At 45.7% G+C, this 9,630-nt stretch overlaps 1 pseudogene; it reads right to left on the bottom strand.

Annotated features, from left to right (window-relative positions):
- Positions 1-370: 370 nt before the first annotated feature.
- LOC122352449 lies at positions 371-2,302 on the bottom strand (annotated as a pseudogene).
- Between the last annotated feature and the right edge of the window lie 7,328 nt (positions 2,303-9,630).

Raw genomic sequence — 9,630 nt, 5'->3', positions numbered from 1 at the left:
GGTTTCAGGTAGGATTTCTCGTCCATCTGAAGTTATGGTCATTATGGTTCTTTGAGTGTGCGGGGAGGAAGTGCTATTCTCTGTGTCTGGTTGGGTCGGGTGGTCGCTGCTGTCTCGTCCGGCTGCCAGTCAGGCTGAATCCGGCTTCTCTTTCTTTTCCCACTTCCAATCTTCCTTCATTTGCTGGAAAAACTCTCTCATCATGCTCTTCATCAGTTCTTGTGAGTAAAAACGGTGATGTCTTTTGCTCTTGTGTGGATTCAGTTTGAAAGTTCTTTCGTCGAGTCCTTGGGCTGGTTGCTCCAGGGTGTGTTTGTGCTCTACCCATGGAGGTTCCGTTGCCATCCCAGGAGCTCTCCCCCTTTGGTTTCTAAAGGAGGTTGACTGATTCCACGATCTCTCCCACTGACCTTCCTGCGGTCTTGAACTGTCCCATGACTTTTCCCAGTGGCGCCCAGGCGAAGCGCTGTCGCTCACGTGGTCCATCCCAGCGGCCGTTTCTCTGATTGGGTCTGGTACCTGCATGGAAGTCTTGCTCTCGGTTGGACACGTTCCACTTTTTCTTGACGGCTTGAAGCTGTCTTGATGTTGGGCACCCTCTAGAGGCAGTCCGTGACTTTGTGTGTTGAAGTCGAGGACTGTCGGAGCTTTAGTGCCTTTCTCTGCAGCCATCTTTTGTTTGCTGTAGGCTTTGTGTGCCAAGTCGCGCAGCTGCTGAATGGTCATTGTGCGCGAACATGCAAGCACGCCTAGATGGTGGCTTACCCCAGGATGTAGGTTCCTGAGGAAGAGAGTCTTAAAGTTCATGTCCTGTTCCATTTCGGGCTCGTTGCGAGTTCCGAAGTATGCTCTCCTGAGTTGGCTGTAGTAGGCTTGCGGAGACTCATGACGGCCTTGTCTGATCTCCAGGGCGGCTACTAGTCCTTGTTCTGACTCTGGGTCATCAAATTCATTGATGAGAGCCTCTCGAGCAGGTGGTAATCAGCCTTTGTCTGGGCTGGTTGCCGGTCCAGGAAGCTGCGTACATCAGGGCTGGATGTTGCTCGCAGTAAATAGAGTCTATCTTTATCAGTGACGTGAGGTCTTACTTCCAGATGGAATTCGACGTCCTGTAGATAGGTTTGAACGTCTGGACTACTTGGCACACCTGGGGTGAACTTGACGATGTTCCTGGCGATCTTGTCGAGGTCTTTTAGGTCCAGGCCGTGTGATGCTCTTTGGCTGGCTGGGTCCGTTTCTCTTGGCCTTCTCGCGAGGTATGTCTCTTCAGAGGGAGCTGGTGAGTGTTTCAGCATCGCCTCTTTCCCCCTTTGTTCACTTGCCTCTACAAGAACAGGAGACCCGGTCCTACTTGGCAGGGGTGACTTTGGTGCCTCTCGTGTCCTCGGTGGCTCAGCGCGCAGGTCGTAGGCGTGTCTGAGTTCCTCCTTGACACCGTCGGATTCCTCTTTGACGTAGTCCAGCTGTTGTTCTAGGCGGCTGATCTGATTCCTTGACTCGTTCAAGTGAGCTTCGAGGGCTTTGATTCTGCCGGCCTTGTCTCTAATGTCAGTCTTTGCCTTCTCCAGTAGCTGTTCTGCGTACTGGAGGTTGTTGGCAGCATTGTCATAGTCTCTTTGGGCTTGTTTAACCTCTTGTGTAGAAGCTGCTAGCAAGGCTTTGAGCGTGGTGATCTCCTCTGGGTCCTTTCTCTCCTCATCCAGCCTTTCCTGTCGTTCCTGAGCCTCCAGTTCCAGCTGTTTGATGCGTCGCTGTGCGCATGTCAGCTCCTGTTGGAGATCGGCGGCGTGCCTGTCACTCAGTTTGAGGGTAGCGATGAGGGTGTGACTTAGGGAGCAGGTGATCTTTGCTAGCTCTTTGTTGTTGTAGCCTTGGCTTGGGTCCTGTTTCATTAGGCTCGTTAGGTTGTTATCCAGCTGTTCCTGGGTCTGATGCTTTAGTGTTTCCACGGCCTTGGGTAGGAGGCTGCTGGTTGCAACACTTAGCCATGTTTCCAGGTCTTCCCAGTGACCAACGTTGTCTGCTGTGTGAGACATGTTTTGGTGCGGCGAGGGGGATTTGGAAACGTGACTGACACAGACCTGGAAGAAAATAACAACCAAACAAGGCAGAACAGACAACAGCAAGGAAAGACAGAGGTGTAGATGTTTGGTGTCAGTTGATGCTAAATGTGAGGTGTCAGGTGGATGTGGTTCTCTGTGACTGTAATCCTCTGGTGGGTGTGCTTCTAACTGGCGTTTCTGGGGAGACAATTAGTAACCACACACAGGACGACAGAGAACAGAAGACAACACAGAACAGGAAGAAGGGATAGCTGGGCGTTTTTGTTCTCCTGTAACAGGCGGTCCTTGCTTCTTTCTCTTCTTTTTTTTTTTAGAGAAAGGGAGGAGCTACCTGTAAGAGACGAAGTAAGAGGGAGATAGAGATAGAGAGAGAGAGAGAGAGACAGAGAGGGGGAGGTAACACACTCTTTCCTGGTCAAGGAAGGAGGGGGTTAGGCTCTATCACTGTCTCTTTTCCTAAGTTAGAGGATGCTTTTAGGAGTTTCTAAATGGGGATTTCTAAGTACTAAGACTGCGATTGCCATTAGAATCTCCTCCGGCGAGGATAAAACAATAGCAATGACAGTGTTAGCTTTTAGTTGGTTAGATTGACTCCGTGCACCAAGTAGATTGTTCCTGGGGTCGTGGTTTACGATTCCTCGTCGATCAACTTTGGTTTCGCTGGGTAGGATACACGCTGAGAAGGGAAGGTTCGTGAGCATGAACAATTTGAAACAATGTCGTCAAGTTTCACCCGATACTGATCAGAAATGTCTCAAATTAAATTCTTTGCTTTCCTGGTTCCCACAGGTGCGATCTCAGAAGCAGCAGCAGCAGTTAGATCAGAGGAAAGGAACAAGAAGGGAGAAGAGAGAGAAAGTTGCTTACACTGTAAACAAAGTTGACAAAGTGTGATACCGTTAAGCCTGATACCTAATGGTTGGTTTTACTATGTTGGTGTGATGAGTTAAGTCACCTGAGGGTTGAATAGGCCCTAACCTACTTATGGGTGTCGCCAAATGGGTTTTAGCAAAAGGGGTTTAGACTTAGGCTTTGGTGATGAGGGCGATTAACCCGTCGGAGTACAGCGGTATGGCTCCCGCCTGGGCGCCCTGTGCTCCTGTAAGGTCAATCAGACTTCTGTCCGACAGTATTGCAGTGAGCCTCTCAAACAGCGCCGGCTTTTGACACAAAGGTGCGGGCCCACGGTGGAGGTGCGCCAACGGCTGGCTTGGACTGACAAGGCTGCGGGGCAGAGCCCTGGGTTACTGATCGGTTTCCCCGATTCAGCAGCTGACAGGGTGGTTTACCTGAGCCTCCGTCCAGGTCAGCTCGTGTTGACTCCTCCTCCGTTACACAATTGCTGATGCCTGCTGCGGGTTCACTCACAATGCTAGGACAGAGAGGCCTGGCTGGCCCCAGCTGGCACAAGGTCACGCTCAAACGGGTCCTCACCGCTGTGACACCTCCGAGACAACCGTCCCTGCACCAACCTAGCACTAGGGGAGTGCTAGCTGCTAAGCCCTAAGTAAGGGAGAGAGACCCTGTAAAGAGGATTGAGAGAGAGGCACTCAACTGTACACACCAACGTAACTGCAAATGACTTGAAATTTCTATTTGGTAGCGATAATTAATGATCAAAACTTCCTGAGGAGTCAAGCCTGAATTAATCACTAAGTATCTTCTGCACTAGAATCCGGGATACTATGCTTGGAATAGTAAACGGAAGTTCAAGTCGATTATAATTGAAAATTTATGATATTGGTATTAAATTATAAAGCAATTATAATTAAATAAATCCCCAAAATAGCAATTATGTAGGGGAGCCACCCTAACTTGCTAAATCTGAAATTAAAATTCCAAACCAGGGATTATATTTAAGTGATGTGTTATCACGACTATAAGGGCAATTATAATTAACCAAATCACCAGCTGAAATTAAAATTTTCAATCAATAACGGCAGTTAATAATTGAAATTCAATGCAATTATCATCAAAGTATTCAAGCAATTATAATCAAATGGATCAGCAAATATTGTTGCAATTTATGAATATGAACCTAATGCATTTAGTAAATGACATTAAGGTTTCACATTAGCAATGCTAGAAAATTGGTAATATATCCTGATATCATCAAATTAATAAAAGCAGTTATACTTGTTGATGGCAATGTATCATTGAAATGCTAAGGGTAAGAAAAAACGTTTCTTGTTAATACCAACGGTTATGGCAGTTCAAACATTCGTCAACATTCTTCTCGGTAAGGGAAAGGTGAGGAAAAAGGGATAAACGTGAAGGGGAAAGGAGGAGGAAGCCCACTATTGTGGTTCCGGCGTTCCGATGGAACTCAACACGCCATAAACACACACGGCATTCAACTCAATGGACGACAGAGGTCTAAGCGCTATCCTGATGCTAACAGTTTGCATAGGTTTCAATGCCAACACATTAGATTCAGTTATCCTAGCCTCTGTTCACAAACTTCAAATATGGCGCGGAGGACTGCGCTTGCGCACTTTGAAGTTAACTCGAAACGGCGTCCTAGGACTTCCGCGTCGTTACTATGGATACGTGCAATTCGCTATTATACGAGTTCGCCCACCCGAAATGACGGCGCATTTCGCAAACGAGTAAACTCGATCAGCTTCGTCTAGCACTGACAACTTCACTTGCTAAAAGTGAGGCACTTTTACATGCATATACTGCAATTAAACAATGACGCCATCGGACCGCGCGCGGTCTGCACAGTTTATTAACTTGATCAAGAATTTTCTTCTCCCATATACTTCCGCGTTCTGACGCTCTCTCGCGCTTACGCTCGGTTTCACTTCTTCCAGTGACTAAATGGCAAAGGATTACTTAGTTAGCTACTTCTAAGCTCCTGCCAGGGAGGAAATAGATTCATATGACAGTGGAACTCGCACTGTCATAGATTAACAAAGGCCTTATGGAAAATAACAAGGAACACGCTTGCTTTTTCCCTCGACGCGCTCTAACGCGGATCTCTGTCTCTATGGACAAATATTACGATTACTGCAGTTTTCACAAAGTCTTCACAAATCACACGCACTTTCACGTGTTCGCATGTCAAAATAGAGGTACGAAATAACAGCAATTTGTCTCTGTGTCTTAATCTATTCTTCCGGATAAAATAGAAAAACCACTAAATCATTTAATCACAAATTTATGAATTATGAACCGAAAATCAAATCTTGCCCGCATTCTCCACCATTATATGTAGGGTTTTCACACCTAATTTTAATTATGATAATTACGAATTGTCATTTGAATCAGTTCTCAATTCAAGTTTGGGGAATTGAATCTGAAAAGATTCACGTTGGTATGCAATTCAAGTATACCTTTAAATCACTTAATACGTCCAGCGCTTTAGGGCAATTTAAATGTATGTTACCAATATGAATTTACTCTGTGATCAGCAAAATAAATCAATTGGATTCTTCGCTTACCTCGAGCAGGTAACAACGGATCTGGGCATGAGTTTGACTTTCCAGTTACATAACACACAAACAAGAATTCGTAATAATGAAACACAATTTATTAAACAGTACCTACTATTTGACAAGACTACACGGAGAAGACTAAACATAAACACACACACACACATGCATTCATACACACATTCACGGGTTGGAAGGGAAATGGATAATTGTCTGTCCAAAGTCTGTTAGCTAGTTCTGAGATCGCACTAAGAGCACCAACAAAGCAAAGTTAGGTTTAGCCTCGCTTCTATGTGTCTGCGCCAATTCAGTAGAGACGGAAAGGTAGTTTTACCACTCGGCGTGTCTGGGGAAATCGGCGTGCTGATTGGGCAGGCTCGTCCGTGGGATGACGTGGTCGGGCTTTCCGGCCGCTTGAATGAAGTCTCTCTAGCTTGGTGGTTCGCTTTGGATGAACCGGGTTGGTTATGGAAAGGGCAGTGAGTGTCCGTGGAGTGATGTGACGGAGCGGACCGGAGTCGAGGGTATCGGGTCGTTCTGGTTCGGAGTCTTCTGACTTCTACAAGTTCCGAAGTTTCTCTGTTTCCTTGGCGATTCCTGCAGCGACCGAATTCCCCCCGGTGGTTCCAAGAGTTCTTCTCGACTCGACTCCGACCGATTCTTCTCGTTCTCAACTCAACTCAACTCAGAGAGCTCTGTTCCTGCGTTTTGAGGTGCAAGTTTTGGGCCGTGCCCTGGGCAGTTGTCCAATCCCGAGGTCGAAGGGGCGTGTCCACACCTGCTTTCGACTCCGGTTTTGTGCATACTTTATCCCAGTTAGAATTGACATTCTGCACTTCTGTTCCTTATCAAAAAGCTTATAAGTGGAATACACTGTTGTGCATTGCACAAACACACATATTAACTCACCACGATATTGGAAACATCGTAAGCTTCAATTTGATATCAAACATGCATTATCTAGCGCTTATGGAACGCTCTCTGTTAGAGGATTATTTAAAGAGTGTATAGCGGTTCCTACATACATCCCAAAACATTTATGAAGCAGTTATTTACAGATGAACCTTTATTTGTTTGAAAGGAAAGCATTTAGATTGTTCGTTTAGTAGTTTTATGTGTATCCTGGCCGTTCCTTTATTGTAGCGAAAAGGAAAAAGGCGCGCTTTTAAGGAATGTATGTTGGGACAGAGCAAACCTCCCTGGGGGGGTTGAAAGTGTGAGGCTGTCCTGACCACGTTGATTCACCGCGGGAGTCTTATCACCTTTTGACTTGGTGGCTTGGTAGAACTGGTCCCAGGTCAGTGCACAGAATGGGTTATCGCGCTGTCGACCAGATGTTGCGTTTTTAATCATCCCAATCTTGACGTGGGTACTCTCGGATTGGCCGAGCTCACTGCAGCGACAGTCCCTTGAGAGTGTTTGGTAGACTTTGCGGCGCTCTGCATCGCTCGGCTGACCATCTTGATTGCCTTTATGGTCCGGGGTGCGGAGGATGCGCGATTTTACGACCTGGTTCTAGAGCGATTCCCCCTTTTATGGTTCGTGTCTGTTCATCGAGGCCCCACATAGCACTTAACCCAGCCAAGCTCGGCTGGATGAAGCGCCTGGACATTTGGACTTTTGCTTTGAAAATTTAAATATTTCATCCAGGTTGGCAGAGGTTGAATGGAAAAGAGTCCAAGAAGTAGCATCTTTCATGGCCAAGATTGGCTAGATGAAGCGCTTGGATGTTTGGCATTAAGTTTTGAATTCTTAAAAATTTTCTCCAGGGTTACCATTGTCGAGTGGAAAAGCGTCCAAGAAGTAGCACTTAACCCAGCCAAGATCGGCTCGATGAATCTCCTCGATATCTGGACTCAGGTTTTGAAAATTAAAAAATGTCCTCCAGAGTGGCAGGGGTTGAATGGAAAAGAGTCCAAGAAGTAGCACCTTTCATGGCCAAGATTGGCTAGATAAAGCGCCTGGATGTTTGGCATTAAGTTTTGAATCCTTAAAAATTTTCTCCAGGGTTACCATTGTCGAGTGGAAAAGCATCCAAGAAGTAGCACTTAACCCAGCCAAGCTCGGCTGGATGAAGCGCCTGGACATTTGGACTTTTGCTTGGAAAATTTAAATATTTCATCCAGGTTGGCAGAGGTTGAATGGAAAAGAGTCCAAGAAGTAGCACCTTTCATGGCCAAGATTGGCTAGATGAAGCGCTTGGATGTTTGGCATTAAGTTTTGAATTCTTAAAAATTTTTTCCAGCGTTACCATGGTCGAGAGGAAAAGCGTCCCAAGAAGTAGCACTTAACCCAGCCAAGATCGGCTGGATGAAGCGCCTAGATATCTGGACTCAGGTTTTGAAAATTTAAAAATTTCCTCCAGGGTGGCAGGGGTTGAATGGAGAAGAGTCCAAGAAGTAGCACCTTTCACGGCCAAGATTGGCTAGAAGAAGCGCCTGGATGTTTGGCCTTAAGTTTTGAATTCATAAAAATTTTCTCCAGGGTTACCATGGTCGAGTGGAAAAGCATCCAAGAAGTAGCACTTAACCCAGCCAAGATAGGCTGGATGAAGCGCCTAGATATCTGGACTCAGGTTTTGAAAATTTAAAAATTTCCTCCAGGGTGGCAGGGGTCGAGTGGAAAAGCGTCCAAGAAGTAGCACTTAACCCAGCCAAGATCGGCTGGATGAAGCGCCTAGATATCTGGACTCAGGTTTTGAAAATTTAAAAATTTCCTCCAGGGTGGCAGGGGTTGAATGGAGAAGAGTCCAAGAAGTAGCACCTTTCACGGCCAAGATTGGTTAGATGAAGCCGGGATAATTGGCATTAAGTTTTGAATTCTTAAAATTTTTCTCCAGGGTTACCATGGTCGAGTGGAAAAGCATTCAAGAAGTAGCACTTAAACCAGCCAAGATCGGTTGGATGAAGAGCCTAGATATCTGGACTCAGGTTTTGAAAATTAAAAAATTTCCTCCAGGGTGTCAGGGGTTGAATGGAAAAGAGTCCAAGAAGTAGCACCTTTCACGGCCAAGATTGGCTAGATGAAGCGCCTGGATGTTTGGCATTAAGTTTTGAATTCTTAAAAATTTTCTCCAGGGTTACCATGGTCGATTGGTACAGCGTCCAAGAAGTAGCACTTAACCCAGCCAAGATCGGCTGGATGAAGCGCCTGGACGTTTGGACTTTTGCTTTGAAAATTTAAAAATTTCCTCCAGGGTGGCAGGGGTTGAAAGGAAAAGAGTCCAAGAAGTAGCACCTTTCACGGCCAAGATTGGCTAGATGAAGCGCCTGGATGTTTGGCATTAAGTTTTGAATTCTTAAAAATTTTCTCCAGGGTTACCATGGTCGAGTGGAAAAGAGTCCAAGAAGTAGCACTTAATCCAGCCAAGATCGTCTGGATGAAGCGCCTGGACGTTTGGACTTTTGCTTTGAAAATTTAAAAATTTCCTCCAGGGCGGCAGGGGTTGAATGGAAAAGAATCCAAGAAGTAGCACCTTTCACGGCCAAGATTGGCTAGATGAAGTGCCTGGATGTTTGGCATTAAGTTTTGAATTCTTAAAAATTTTCTCCAGGGTTACCATGGTCGAGTGGAAAAGCGTCCAAGAAGTAGCACTTAATCCAGCCAAGATCGTCTGGATGAAGCGCCTGGACGTTTGGACTTTTGCTTTGAAAATTTAAAAATTTCCTCCAGAGTGGTAGGGGTTGAATGGAAAAGAGTCCAAGAATTAGCACATTTCACGGCCAAGATTGGCTAGATGAAGTGCCTGGATGTTTTGCATTAAGTTTTGAATTCTTAAAAATTTTCTCTAGGGTTACCATGATCGAGTAAAAAAGCGTCCAAGAATTAGCACTTAACCCAGCCAAGATCGGCTGGATGAAGCGCCTAGATATCTGGACACAGGTTTTGAAAATTAAAAAATTTTCTCCAGGGTGGCAGGGGTTGAATGGAAAAGACTCCAAGAAGTAGCACCTTTCACGGCCAAGATTGGTTAGATGAAGCCTGGATGTTTGGCATTAAGTTTTGAATTCTTAAAAATTTTCTACAGGGTTACCATGATCGAGTGCTAAAGCGTGCAAGAAGTAGCACTTAACCCAGCCAAGTTCGGCTGGATGAAGCGCCTAGATATCTGGACTCAGGTTTTGAAAATT

The sequence above is a fragment of the Puntigrus tetrazona genome, chromosome 10 (genome assembly GCF_018831695.1).
Source record: "Puntigrus tetrazona isolate hp1 chromosome 10, ASM1883169v1, whole genome shotgun sequence".
Taxonomy (NCBI): domain Eukaryota; kingdom Metazoa; phylum Chordata; class Actinopteri; order Cypriniformes; family Cyprinidae; genus Puntigrus; species Puntigrus tetrazona.
This window is presented reverse-complemented; position numbering and strand designations above follow the sequence as displayed.